The 13,511-nt window shown below is 39.6% G+C and overlaps 1 long non-coding RNA gene across 4 annotated transcripts in view; it reads right to left on the bottom strand.

Moving 5' to 3' along the window:
- LOC116626184 overlaps positions 1–13,511 on the bottom strand; it is a 51,206-nt gene that overhangs the window by 35,102 nt on the left and 2,593 nt on the right. The window contains exons 2-5 of one of the 4 annotated variants that reach the window (XR_004298198.1): positions 2,119–2,252; positions 1,498–1,697; positions 836–963; positions 384–456 (exon numbers count right to left, since the gene is read on the bottom strand). This is a non-coding gene — a long non-coding RNA (uncharacterized LOC116626184). Of the gene's footprint in view, positions 1–383; positions 457–835; positions 1,698–2,118; positions 2,253–13,511 lie in introns of all 4 variants that reach the window. The other 3 variants (XR_004298197.1, XR_004298195.1, XR_004298196.1) reach the window with 3 other exon arrangements.

The following is a 13,511-nucleotide window of genomic DNA, read 5'->3' as shown; positions in this document are numbered from 1 at the left end:
GTCCTTTTTATTTGGTACCATTGGTGACCAAATTGAATTCTCTTTCACATTTTTTGCCTAGTATCATGGTCCCTGTGCTGGATCTCACCTTATAGAAGTTATTTTGTCACTCATCTTGTTCAGATTTCAACAAGACCCATTTGTGAAGCCATCATTGATCTAAGCACGTTTGCAAAAGGGATTTTAATCCTGAGATATATGTCAGATACTGAACACTCAGGATTCTGTCTCCCTAGGACACAGTGAACCATACTATTCAGTTATGGAGGCTAGCCACCACAGTCAAGGACCCAGCCTCATGACTGACTAGCTTAGCCAAAATCTTACCAGTAGAGTTAAAATTCCCTGAGAGAATGTCAGTATCTTCAGGAAAAAAAACTTACCAGCATGAAAATTCCCACTGGCCCTTGAGGATAGGATGCATAATTCTTCCCAAAACTTTCCTTCATTTCATGTCTCAAAGGGAAGAAATAAAAGCTTTTATATGAAACCAAGTTCTGTGTCCATGTTCAAGTTAGCATAGAATAAAATTATGGAAAGATGGGAAGTATACATGTCCATCTGTATCATTCACAACATAAGAGGTTTACTATGCATAAGTATATCATAATACTATTTTTCAAGTAGGCCCTTCTGATATAATTTAAAAGAGGAAGCATATAAATCCTGGAGGGAAAGTACACAGTGTCTCAGATAACCCAGAATATAAAGGCTTCAAATTGTCTGGATTAAGAGACTCTTCAAAATCATGTGTAATCTTATTTGCCAAAAATAAATAATAGAAATAACCTAAATAATAATAAATAATAAATTTTATTAAAAATTGCAAAGTTACCTCTGGAGTGCACTGTTCTGATTATTCCCACAGAAGAGAACTGGTAACAATGACAAAATCAGTAGTTCATTGGAGCAGTGGTAGAAATTTCATCCAATTCCAATATCACTTAAAATCTACAAAATATACTGGGAAATTAAGAAAGTTGACAAACAAAAACACCATAATTGAAAGTTTACTAATAACAAGTCGTAAAAAATAAACCATAGATATTCACTTGACTCTCTATATAACAAGAAAAATTATGTTCACTACTTGAAACAGGGCAGCATTGAAGGTCACAAGACCTTGGTCTCAAAGTTTCCCAAAACGGCCTCCATCAGCATCGGGCTTAAAACTAGGATCTCTCCTTCAACACTAACTATGAAACCCACTAACAAAATGTGAATATTGGGCAATAAAATCTACCTAAAACACCAAGAACTGAAAATGCAATCATTTCATAATTAAAAATTTTAGTGCAGCATCTACTTGAGTCCATAGCTCAAATGTCTAGAACATTTCTGCTTGGGTGACAGGGGTAAAATAGTATTCTAATTCTTGTGACCTCATCAGCAAGGAAATTAAAACATCCTTTAAAACATTTTGACAAATAGAAACTACTCTTCAATTTCCATATTTCTTTTACTTAAGAGATAAATAAATAAAGACTCATCCTTTACCTTGATTACCTAGTCGATCTCAGTCAATTGCTCCTCACTCTAAAGATTTTGGCATGTAAGAAAAATGTGTGAATGGCTCAAAGATAGGCATAACCATTTACCACTGGTCTCTCTCCTCACATGCTGGTTCTTCAGGGTCTGGTTACTATGAATGTATGGAGGCTGCCAGCCAAACACTCAAAAGAGTTGCCATGTCATTCCTAAATCAGAAATTGAAAGATCTTTATATAATTCATTATTCTTAATATATGCAATCAGGGTAGAATTCAATTACTATAGTCCCTATTAGTTATACCAGCTGACCAAACTGAACCTCCCCTCCACATTTTTGCCTAACATGATCTCTTGTGCTGGACCTCAGTCCACAGAAGTGACTTTGTCACTCATTTTGTTCAGACTCCAGTGAGAATCGAAGATCCAGACACATTTCTTTTTTAAAAAAAATCTTGATCCTGACATATGTGGCAGACACTGAGCACTCCAGATTATTTCACCCTGGGACACATTAACCCATATTATTTACTCATGGAGACTAGTCATCACAGTTAATGATCCATCCTGTAATAGGAGTGTTGTAGTGTCTTAAGAGAAGTGTCAGTATCTTCAGGACAAAATGCTTACTGGTGGTAGAATTCCTACTGGCTCTTGAGGATGAGATGGTAGAATTATTCCCAATATTTTCTTCCTTGTCACATTTCAAGAGGAAGGGACAATTTTTTTATTCATATGAAACCAAGGTTTTAGTTTACACTGAGCTGTGAAAATAGAGTAAAAATAGGAAAATATGAGAAGTATACATGACCATTTGTCAACCACTGAAAACACTGAATGGTTCATTATGTACCTGCACACAAATATACTAATTTACTACTCTACTAGGATTTTTCTGATATTCTTGGAAATAAATGAGACAGAAGCCCCAGATGACTCCACAAATTATTAAACCTTACACTGGTTAGTTTCACAGAAATTTTGCAAAACCAATTATATTATTAACTAGTTTAAAAAAGGAGTGCTCTTGCTGTGATGAGCACCCGGTGTTGTATGAAACTGTTGAATATATTGTACACCTGAAACTGATATTACATTGTATGTTAACTAACTGGAATTTAAATAAAAACTTTAAAAAATAAATGAATGATCCATGAAAAATAAATTTATTTATTTCTTTTTTTTTTATATACAGCATGGAAATTGCATTTTCTTCTTTTTTCTTTTTCTTTTTAATTTTATTATGTTAGTCACCATACAATACATCATTAGTTTTTGATGTAGTGATACACGATCCATTGTTTTTGTATAACACCCAGTGCTCCATGCAGTACGTGCCCTCCTTAATACCCATCACCAGGCTAACCAATCCCCCCTCCCCTCTCCCCTCTAAAACCCTGTTTGTTTCTCAGGTCCATAGTCTCTCACGGTTCAACTCTCCCTCCAATTCCCCCTGCCCATTTTTCCCTTCCTTCTCCTAATGTCCTCCATGTTATTCCTTATTTTCCACAAATAAGTGAAACCATATGATAATTGACTTTCTCTGCTTGACTTATTTCACGTAGCATAATCTCCTCCAGTCCCATCCATGTTAATGTAAAAGTTGGGTATTCATCTTTTCTGATGGCTGAGTAATATTCCATTGTATATATGGACCACATCTTCTTTATCCATTCATCTGTTGAAGGGCATCTCGGCTCTTTCCAATAGTTTGGCTATTGCGGACATTGCTGCTATGAACATTGGGGTGCATATGGCCATTCTTTTCACTACATCTGTGTCTTTGGGGTAAATACCCAGTAGTGCAATTGCTGGGTCATAGGGTAGCTCTATTTTTAAATTTTTGAGGAACCTCCACACTGTTTTCCAAAGTGGCTGTACCAACTTGCATTCCCACCAACAGTGTAAGAGGGTTCCCCTTTCTCCACAACCTCTCCAACATTTGTTGTTTCTTTCCCTGTCCATTTTTGTCATTCTAACTGGTGTAAGGTGGTATCTCAGTGTGGTTTTGATTTGGATTTCCCTGATGGCTAATGATGATGAACATTTTTTCATGCGTCTGTTAGCCATTTGTATGTTTTCTTCAGAGAAGTGTCTGTTCATCTCTTCTGCCCACTTTTTGACTTGATTATTTGTTTTTTGGGTGTTGAGTTTGAGAAGTTCTTTATAGATCTTGGATACCAGCCCTTTATCTGTAGTGTCATTTGCAAATATCTTCTCCCATTCTATGGGATGCCTCTTTGTTTTGTTGACTGTTTCCTTTTGCTGTGCAGAAGCTGTTTATCTTGATGAAGTCCCAAAAGTTCATTTTTGCTTTTGTTTCACTAGCTTTTGGAGATGTATCTTGAAAGAAGTTGCTGTGGCCGATGTCAAAGAGGTTACTGCCTATGTTCTCCTCTAGGATTTTGATGGATTCCTGTCTCACATTGAGGTCTTTCATCCACTTTGAGTTTATCTTTGTGAATGCTGTTAGAGAATGGTCGAGTTTCATTCTTCTGCATGTGGCTGTCCAATTTTCCCAGCACCATTTATTGAAGAGACTGTCTTTTTTCCATTGCATGTTTTTTCCTGCTTTGTCAAAGATTATTTGACCATAGAGTTGAGGGTCCATATCTGGGTTCTCTATTCTGTTCCATTGGTCTGTATGTCTGTTTTTGTGCCAGTACCATGCTGTCTTGGTGATCACAGATTTGTAATATAGCTTGAAATCAGGCAACGTGATGCCCCCAGAATTGTTTTTCTTTTTCAACATCTCCTTGGCGATTCGGGGTCTTTTCTGATTCCATACAAATTTCAGGAATGTTTGTTCCAGCACTTTGAAAAATGTCATTGGAATTTTGATTGGGATGGCATTGAAGGTATAGATTGCTCCGGGTAGCATAGACATTTTAACAATGTTTATTCTTCTGATCCATCAGCATGGAATATTTTTCCATCTTTTTGTGTCTTCTTCAATTTCTCTCATGAGTGTTTTGTAGTTCCTAGAGTATAGATCCTTTACCTCTTTGGTTAGGTTTATTCCGAAGTATCTTATGGTTTTTCGTGCTATTGTAAATGGAATCGTTTCTCTAATTTCTCTTTCTACACTTGCGTTGTTACTGTATAGGAAAGCAACTGATTTCTGGGCATTGATATTGTATCCTGCCACATTACTGAATTGCTGGATGAGTTCTAGTAATTTGGGGGTGGAGTCTTTTGGGTTTTCCACATAAAGTATCATGTCGTCTGTGAAAAGAGAGAGTTTCACTTCTTCTTTGCCAATTTGAATACCTTTTATTTCTTTTTGTTTTCTGATTGCTATTCCTAGGACTTCTAGTACTATGTTGAACAACAGTGGAGAGAGTGGGCACCCTTGACTTGTTCCTGATATTAAGGGAAAGGCTCTCAGCTTTTCCACATTGAGGATGATATTCACTGTGGGTTTTTCATAGATGGATTTTATAAGCTTGAAGAATGTTCCCTCTATCCCTATACTCTGGAGAGTTTTAATCAGGAAAGGATGCTGTCTTTTGTCAAATGCTTTTTCTGTATCAATTGAGAGGACCATATGGTTCTTCTCCCTCCTCTGATTAATGTGTTCTATCACATTGATTGATTTGCGAATGTTGAACCACCCTTGCATCCTGGGATAAATCCCACTTGATTGTGGTGGATGATCCTTTTAATGTATTGTTGGATCCTATTAGCTAGGATTTTGTTGAGGATTTTGGAATCCATATTCATCAGGGATACTGGTCTGAAATTCTCCTTTTTGATGGGGTCTTTGCCTGGTTTGGGGATCAAGGTAATGCTGGCCTCATAGAAAGAGTTTGGAAGTTTTCCTTCTGTTTCTATTTTTGGAAACAGCTTCAGTAGAATAGGTATTATTTCTTCTTTAAATGTTTGGTAGAATTCCCAGGGAATCCATCAGGCCCTGGACTCTTGTTTTTTGGGAGGTTTTTTTTTTTTTTTTTTTTTTTTTTTTTTTTAGATTTTATTTATTTATTTGAGAGAGAGAGAATGAGAGACAGAGAGCATGAAAGGGAGGAGGGTCAGAGGGAGAAGCAGACTCCCTGCCGAGCAAGGAGCCTGATGCGGGACTCGATCCTGGGACTCCAGGATCATGACCTGAGCCGAGGGCAGTCGCTTAACCAACTGAGCCACCCAGGCGCCCTTTTGGGAGGTTTTTGATCACTGCTTCAATCTCGTTACGGGTTATTGGCCTATTCATGTTGTCAATGTTTTCCTGATTCAGTCTTGGTAGCTTATACGTTTCCAGGAAGGCCTCCATTTCATCAGATTGCTCAGTTTATTGGCATATAGTTGTTCATAATAATTTCGAATACTTGTTTCTATTTCCTTGGTGTTAGTTGTGATCTCTCCCCTTTCATTCATAATTTTATTAATTTGGGTCCTTTCTCTTTTCTTCTGGATAAGTCTGGCCAGTGGTTTATCAATCCTATTAATTCTTTCAAAGAACCAACTTCTAGTTTTGTTGATCTGATCTACTGTGTTTCTGGTTTCTAGTTCATTGATTTCTGCTCTAATTTTAATTATTTCTCTTCTAATGCATGGCTTAGGCATCGTTTGTTACTTTTTCTCTAGTTCTTTAGGGTGTAGAGTTAGTTGGTGAATTCGGGATTTTTCTATTTTTTTGAGTGAGGCTTGGATAGCTATGTATTTCCCCCTTAGGACCGCCTCTGCAGTATCCCATAGGTTTTGGACCGATGTGTTTTCGTTCTCATTGATTTCCATGAATTGTTTAAGTTCTTCTTTGATTTCTTGGTTGACCCAAACATTCTTGAGCAGAGTGGTCTTTAGCTTCCTAGTGTTTGAATTTCTGCCAAATTTTTTCTTGTGATTGAGTTCCAGTTTTAGAGCATTGTGGTTTGAGGATATGCAGGGAATAATCTCAATCTTTTGATATCAGTTGAGACCTGATTTGTGATCCAGTATATGGTCTATTCTGGAGAAAGTTCCATGTGCGCTTGAGAAGAATGAGTATTCTGTTGTTTTAGGGTGGAATGTTCTGTAAATATCTATGAGGTCCATCTGGCCCAGTGTATCATTCAAAGCTCTTGTTTCCTTGTTGATTTTCTGTTTAGATGATCTGTCCATTGCTGAGAGTGGAGTATTGAGGTCTCCTACAATTAACGTATTGTTGTCAATTTGGCTCTTTATTTTGGTTAACAGTTGGCTTATGTAGATGGCTGCTCCCATGTTGGGGGCATAGATATTTACAACTGTTAGATCTTCTTGTTGGATAGACCCATTAAGAATGATAGAGTGTCCTTCTGTGTCTCTTATTACAGACTTTAGTTTAAAATCTAATTTGTCTGATATAAGAATTGCTACCCCAGCTTTCTATTGAGGTCCGCTGGCATGGAAGATGGATCTCCATCCTTTCACTTTCAGTCTGGATGTATCTTTAGGTTCAAAATGAGTCTCTTGTAGACAGCATATGGATGGGTCCAGTCTTTTTGTCCAATCTGCAACCCTGTGCCATTTTATGGGAGCGTTTAGGCCATTCACGTTGAGAGTGATTATTGAAAGATATGAATTAATTGTCATCATGTTGCCTGTGAAGACGTTGTTTTTATAGATTGTCCCTGTAAATTTCTGTTGTATATCACTCTTGGGGTCTTTCTCCTTTTATAGAACCCCCCTTAATATTTCTTCTAGGGCCGGCTTAGTGGTCACATATTCTTTCAACTTCTGCCGGTCGTGGAAGCTCTGCATCTCTCCATCCATTCTAAATGAAAGCCTTGCTGGATAAAGTATTCTTGGCTGCATGTTCTTCTCATTTAGTACCCTGAATATGTCTTGCCAGGCCTTTCTGGTTTGCCAGGTCTCTGTGGATAGCTCTGACGTTATTGTGATGTTCCTCCCTCTGTACGTAAGGAATCTCTTCCCCCTAACTGCCCTTAAGATGGTTTCCTTGGTTCTAAGATTTGCAAGTTTTACTATTACATGCCGGGGTGTTGGCCTGTTTTCCTTGATCTTGGGAGGGGTCCTCTCTGCCTCTAGGACGTGAATGTGTCTTTCATTCCCCAGATTAGGGAAGTTCTCAGCTACGATTTGCTCAAATACATCTTCTAGTCCTCTCCGTCTCTCTACTCCCTCTGGGATTCCAATTATTCTGACATTGGAACGCCTCATGGTGTCACTTATTTCTCTGATTCTATTTTCATGGATTCTGAGTTGTTTTTCCCTGGCCTCCTCTTTTCCCTTTTTATCCATCATATTGTCTTCCAGGTCGCTTATTCTCTCTTCTGTCTCAGTTACCCTAGCTGTTAGATTATCTAGATTGGATTGGATCTCATTGATAGCATTTTTAAGTTCTGCCAATTCACCTTTTATTTCTGCCCTTAGAGACTCTATGTTGCCATTAATTGATTTCTCCATTCTAGCCATTATCTTCACAATTGCTAGCCTGAATTCCATCTCCGACATCTTGGTTATATCTGCATCCATTTGTAAATCTGCAGCATAAGTCATAATCTCTGAGTCTTTTCTGTTTTGGGGGCTCCTCCTCCTCGTCATTCTGCTGATGGGTGTTTGAGGGAATGTATAGAGTCCAAATTATTGTCAAGAACCCAAGCAAGATGCACCTGTTTTCTTGGGACCTTAGGGTTGCTGGCCTCTTGTTTTCCCAGCCTGTCTTCTAGGGGAGGGGCCTGCCGCGCTGTTACTCAGGCAACCCTGTTTGGGCGGAGTTGCCCTGTGCCCCTGTGGTGGGGGATGGACTCAGTGGGAATCAATCTTTGGGGCTTTTGTTCTCTGGCGCCTTTCCCTGGCAGCTTTCCACATCTCTTCCACGAGTCAGAGCAGAAGAGACCATTTCCAAGCCTCTGCCTCAGAGCAGAGAGACCGCAGTCTGTTCTTCAGTGTGCTCTCTAGGCCACATCGTCTCCATTTCTGTCCGTGCTGCTATAAACTGCAGTGTCCTGGGTTGTGCGCCCCTCCGCAGCGCCCCCAGTCCTGCCTCCAGTCGGGGCACATCTCTGCCCTTTGTGCTTCTAAAACCACCCGCTGCTCCCAGTTCGTGGGCGCGGGGCTCCGCTGCTCTGGGTTTCCACCCCAGGGGCTGCAGTTCACCAGCGCGACCCCAGCGCACTGGGTTTCTGTCTCGGAGGCTGCAGTTTACGTGCGCACGACTCTGTCAATCTGGGTTTCCACCCCGGGGGCTGCAGTTCACCAGTATGACCCCGGCGCACTGGGTTTCCATCTCGGAGGCTGCAGTTCGCGTGCGTGCGACTCTCGCTCCGGGTTTCTGTCCGGGGGGCTGCAGTTCGTGTATGCACGACCCCACCGCTCTGGTTTTCCACCCTGGGGGCTGCCCTAAAGTCCTTTCCCGAAGCTACCGGTCTGTGAGTCTGTGCCCCGTCCGCAGCGCGTGAGGCTGTCACTCACCGGCGGTGTAGGATCCCCACGGCCAGGCACCCTCCCCCTGCCGATTATCCTTTGATAGCTGCCTGCAGAATCACGGCTCTCCGCTTCGTATCTCAAAATCAACTGCCTGTGATATTCTGTTTGTAGAGATCCAGATCTTCTTACATCTCAGGCTGGTTTCATGGGTGCTCAGAGTGGTCTGGTAGATATCCAGCTCAATTCCCGGGACCAGCTGAAATAGGGTCCCCTACTCCTCCACCATCTTTCAGAAATTGCCTATTTCTTTCTTTTTTTTTTTTATGTTTTGTTAGTAACCATACATCATTAGTTTTTTTTATGTTATGTTAATCACCATACATTACATCATTAGTTTTTGATGTAGTGTTCCATCATTCATTGTTTGCGTATAACACCCAGTGCTCCATGCAGAACGTGCCCTCTTTAATACCCATCACCAGGCTAACCCATCCCCCCACACCCTCCCCTCTAGAACTCTCATTTTGTTTCTCACAGTCCATAGTCTCTCATGGTTCGTCTACCCCTCCGATCTCCCCCACTTCATTCTCCCATCCTGCTATCTTCTTCCTTTTTTTTTTTTTTTTAACATATAATGTATTATATGTTTCAGAGGTACAGGTCTGTGATTCAACAGTCTTACACAATTCACAGCGATCACCATAGCACATACGCTCCCCAATGTCTATCACCCAGTCACCCCATCCCTCCCAACCCCCACTACTCCAGCAACTCTCAGTGTGTTTCCTGAGATTAAGAATTCCTCGAATCAATGAGGTCATATGATACATGTCTTTCTCTGATTGACTTATTTCGCTCAGCATAATATCCTCCAGTTCCATCCACGTCATTGCAAATGGCATGATTTCATTCCTTTTCATGGCTGCATAATATTACATTATATATATATATACCACTTCCTCTTATCCATTCATCTGTCGATGGACATCTTGGCTCTTTCCACAGTTTGGCTATTGTGGACATTGCTGTTATAAACATCTGGGTGCATGTACCCCCTTCGGATCCCTATATTTGTAATTTTGGGGTAAATACCCAGTGGTGCAATTGCTGGATTATATGGTAGCTCTAAATTCAACTTTTGGCGGAACCTCCATACTGTTTTCCAGAGTGGCTGCACTACCTCGCATTCCCACCAACAGTGTAGGAAGGTTCCCCTTTCTCCCCATCCCTGCCACATCTGTCGTTTCCTGACTTGTTAATTTTAGCCATTCTGACTGCTGTGAGGTGGTATCTCATTGAGGTTTTGATTTGGATTTCCCTGATGCGGAGCAATTTTGAGCACTTTTTCATGTGTCTTTTGGCCATTTGAAAGTCTTCTTTAGAAAAATGTCTGTTCATGTCTTCTCCCCATTTCTTGATTGGATCATTTGTCCTTTGCGTGTTGAGTTTGATAAGTTCTTTCTAGATTTTGGATACTTGCCCTTTTTCTGATATGTCATTTGCAAATATCTTCTCCCATTCTGTCGGTTGTCTTTCGGTTTTGTTGACTGTTTCTTTTGGGGTGCAAAAGCTTTTTATCTTGATGAAGTCCCAATAGTTCATTTTTGCCCTTGCTTCCTTTGCCTTTGGCAATGTTTCTAGGAAGAAGTTGCTATGCCTGAGGTCAAAGAGGTTGCTGCCTGTGTTCTCCTTTAGGATTTAGATGGACTCCTGTCTCACATTGAGGTCTTTCAACCATTTGGAGTCTATTTTTGTGTGTGGTATAAGGAAATGGTCCAGTTTCATTCTTCTGCATGTGGCTGTCCAATTTTCCCAACACCATTTGTTGAAGAGACTGTCTTTTTTCCATTGGACATTCTTTCCTGCTTTGTCAAAGATTAGTTGACCATAGAGTGAGGGTCCATTCCTGGGCTCTTTATTCTGTTCCACTGATCTATGTGTCTGTTTTTGTGCCAGTACCATACTGTCTTGATGATTCCAGTTTGTAATAGAGCTTGAAGTCCAGAATTGTGATGCCCCCAGCTTTGCTTTTCTTTTTCACCATCCCTCTGGCTATGCGGGGTCTGTTGTGGTTCCATACAAATTTTAGGATTATTTATTCCATTTCTTTGAAAATGGATGGTATTTTGATTAGGATTGCATTGAATGTGTAGATTGCTCTAGGTAGCATTGACATCTTCACAAAATTTGTTCTTCCAATCCATAAGCATAAAATGTTTTTCCATTTCTTTGTGTCTTCCTCAATTTCTTTCATGAGTATTTTATAGTTTTCTGAGTACAGATCCTTTGCCTCTTTGGTTAGATTTATTCCTAGGTATCTTATGGTTTTAGGTGCAATTGTAAATGGGATCGACTCCTTAATTTCTCTTTCTTCTGTCTTGTTGTTGGTGTATAGGAATGCCACTGATTTCTGTGCATTGATTTTATATCCTGCCACTTGACTGAATTCCTGTATGAGTTCTAGCAGTTTTCGGGTGGAGTCTTTTGGGTTTTCCACATAAAGTATCATATCATCTGCAAAGAGTGAGAGTTTGACTTCTTCTTTGCCGATTTGGATGCCTTTGATTTCTTTTTGTTGTCTGATTGCTGTGGCTAGGACTTCTAATACTATGTTGAATAGCAGTGGTGATAGTGGACATCCTGCCCTGTTCCTGACCTTAAGGGAAAAGCTCTCAGTTTTTCCCCATTGAGAATGATATTCACTGTGGGTTTTTCATAGATGGCTTTTATGATATTGAGGTATGTACCCTCTATCCTTATACTCTAAAGAGTTTTGATCAAGAAAGGATGCTGTACTTTGTCAAATGTTTTTTCTGCATCTATTGAGAGGATCATATGGTTCTTGTTCTTTCTTTTCTTAATGTATTGTATTGCATTGATTGATTTGTGGATGTTGAAGAAACCTTGCAGCCCAGGGATGAATCCCACTTGGTCGTGATGAATAATCCTTTTAATGTACTGTTGGATCCTATTTCCTATTAGGAAATTGGTGAGAATTTTTGCATCCATGTTCATCAAGGATATTGGCCTGTAATTCTCCTTTTTGATGGGGTCTTTGGTTTGGGGATCAAGGTAATCGTGACCTCATAAAATGAGTTTGGAAGTTTTCCTTCCATTTCTATTTTTTAGAACAGTTTCAGAAGAATAGGTATTAATTCTTCTTGAAAAGTTTGGTAGAATTCCCCTGGGAAGCCATCTGGCCCTGGGCTTTTGTTTGTTGGGAGATTTTTGATGACTGCTTCAATGTCCTTAGTGGTTATGGGTCTGTTCAGGTTTTCTATTTCTTCCTGGTTCAGTTTTGGTAGTTGATACATCTCTAGGAATGCATCCATTTCTTCCAGATAATCTAATTTGCTGGCATAGAGTTGCTCAGAATATGTTCTTATAATTGTTTGTATTTCTTTGGCGTTGGTTGTGATCTCTCCTCTTTCATTCATGATTTTATTTATTTGGGTCATTTCTCTTTTCTTTTTGATAAGTCTGGCCAATGGTTTATCAATCTTGTTAATCTTGTTAATTCTTTCAAAGAACCACCTCCTAGTTTTGTTGATCTGTTCTACTGTTCTTTGGTTTCTATTTCATTGATTTCTACTCTGATCTTTATTATTTCTCTTCTCCTGCTGGGTTCAGGCTTTATTTGCTATTCTTTCTCCAGCTCCTTTAGGTGTAGGGTGAGGTTGTGTACTTGAGACCTTTCTTGTTTCTTGAGAAAGCCTTGTATTGCTATATACTTTCCTCTTAGGACTGCCTTTGCTGCATCCCAAAGATTTTGAACAGTGGTGTTTTCTTTTTCATTGGTTTCCATGAATTTATTTAATTCTTCTTTAATTTACTGGTTGACCCATTCATTCTTTAGTAGGATGCTCTTTAGCCTCCATGTATTTGAGTTCTTTCCAACTTTCCTCTTGTGATTGAGTTCTAGTTTCAAAGCATTGTGGTCTGAAAATAGGCAGGGAATGATCCCAATCTTTTGGTACTGGTTGAGACCTGATTTGTGACCTAGGATGTGATGTATTCTGAAGAATATTCCATGGGCACTAGAAAAGAATGTGTATTCTGTTGCTTTGGGATGGAATGTTCTGAATATATCTGTGAAGTCCATTTGGTCCAGTGTGTCATTTAAAGTCTTTATTTCCTTGTTGATCTTTTGCTTAGATGATCTGTCCATTTCAGTGAGGGGGATGTTAAAGTCCCCCACTATTATTGTATTGTTGTCAATGTGTTTCTTTAATTTTTTTATTAATTGGTTTATATAATTGGCTGCTCCCTTGTTAGGAGCATAGATATTTACACTTGTTAGATCTTCTTGTTGGATAGACCCTTTAAGTAGGATATAGTGTCCTTCCTCATCTCTTATTACAGTCCTTGGTTTAAAATCTAATTTGTCTGATATAAGGATTGCCACCCCAGCTTTCTTTTGGTGTCCATTAGCATGGTAAATGGTTTTCCACCCCCTCACTTTCAATCTGGGGGTGTCTTTGGGTCTAAAATGAGTCTCTTGCAGACAGCATTCAATGGGTCTTGTTTTGTTATCCAATCTGATAGCTTGTGTCTTTTGATTAGGGCATTTAGCCCATTTACATTCAGGGTAACTATTGAAAGATACGAATTTAGTGACATTGTATTGCCTGTAAAGTGACTGTTACTGTATATTGTTTGTGTTCCTTTCTGGTCTA

Source organism: Phoca vitulina, unplaced genomic scaffold (genome assembly GCF_004348235.1).
Source record: "Phoca vitulina isolate PV1807 unplaced genomic scaffold, GSC_HSeal_1.0 scaffold84, whole genome shotgun sequence".
Lineage (NCBI taxonomy): Eukaryota > Metazoa > Chordata > Mammalia > Carnivora > Phocidae > Phoca > Phoca vitulina.
Note: the sequence above shows the minus strand (reverse complement) of the source record. Positions and strands in the feature narration are given on the sequence as shown.